At 40.9% G+C, this 665-nt stretch overlaps 1 protein-coding gene across 1 annotated transcript in view; it reads left to right on the top strand.

Annotated features, from left to right (window-relative positions):
* cacna1s (calcium channel, voltage-dependent, L type, alpha 1S subunit) overlaps positions 1-665 on the top strand; it is a 29,059-nt gene that overhangs the window by 24,034 nt on the left and 4,360 nt on the right. The window lies entirely within an intron of this gene.

The raw sequence follows: 665 nt of genomic DNA, 5'->3' as shown, positions 1-665 counted from the left end.
ATTGTCATGCACATGAGAACATCATCATCATGCACAAGGAGAACATCATCATCATCATGCACAAGAAGGACATCATCGTCCTCATGCACAAGAACAAAATCATCATCATGCACAAGGAGAACATCATCATCATCATCGTGCACAAGGAGAACATCATCATCATCATGCACAAGAACAAAATCATCATCATGCACAAGGAGAACATCATCATCATCATCATCGTGCACAAGGAGAACATCATCATCATCATGCACAAGAAGAACATCATCATGCACAAGGAGAACATCATCATCATCATGCACAAGGAGAACATCATCGCCCTAATGCACAAGAAGAACATCATCATTGTCATGCACATGAGAACATCATCATCATGCACAAGGAGAACATCATCATCATCATGCACAAGGAGAACATCATCGCCCTAATGCACAAGAAGAACATCATCATTGTCATGCACATGAGAACATCATCATCATGCACAAGGAGAACATCATCATGATCAAGCACAAGAAGAACTTCATCATCATCATGCACAAGGAGAACATCATCATCATCATGCACAAGGAGAACATCATCGCCCTAATGCACAAGAAGAACATCATCATTGTCATGCACATGAGAACATCATCATCATGCACAAGGAGAACATCATCGCCCTAATG

Source organism: Cyprinodon variegatus, unplaced genomic scaffold, assembly GCF_000732505.1.
Source record: "Cyprinodon variegatus isolate N-32 unplaced genomic scaffold, C_variegatus-1.0 Scaffold161, whole genome shotgun sequence".
NCBI classification, from domain to species: Eukaryota; Metazoa; Chordata; class Actinopteri; order Cyprinodontiformes; family Cyprinodontidae; genus Cyprinodon; species Cyprinodon variegatus.
The sequence above is the reverse complement of the archived record's forward strand: the minus strand, read 5'-3'. Positions and strand labels throughout refer to the sequence as shown.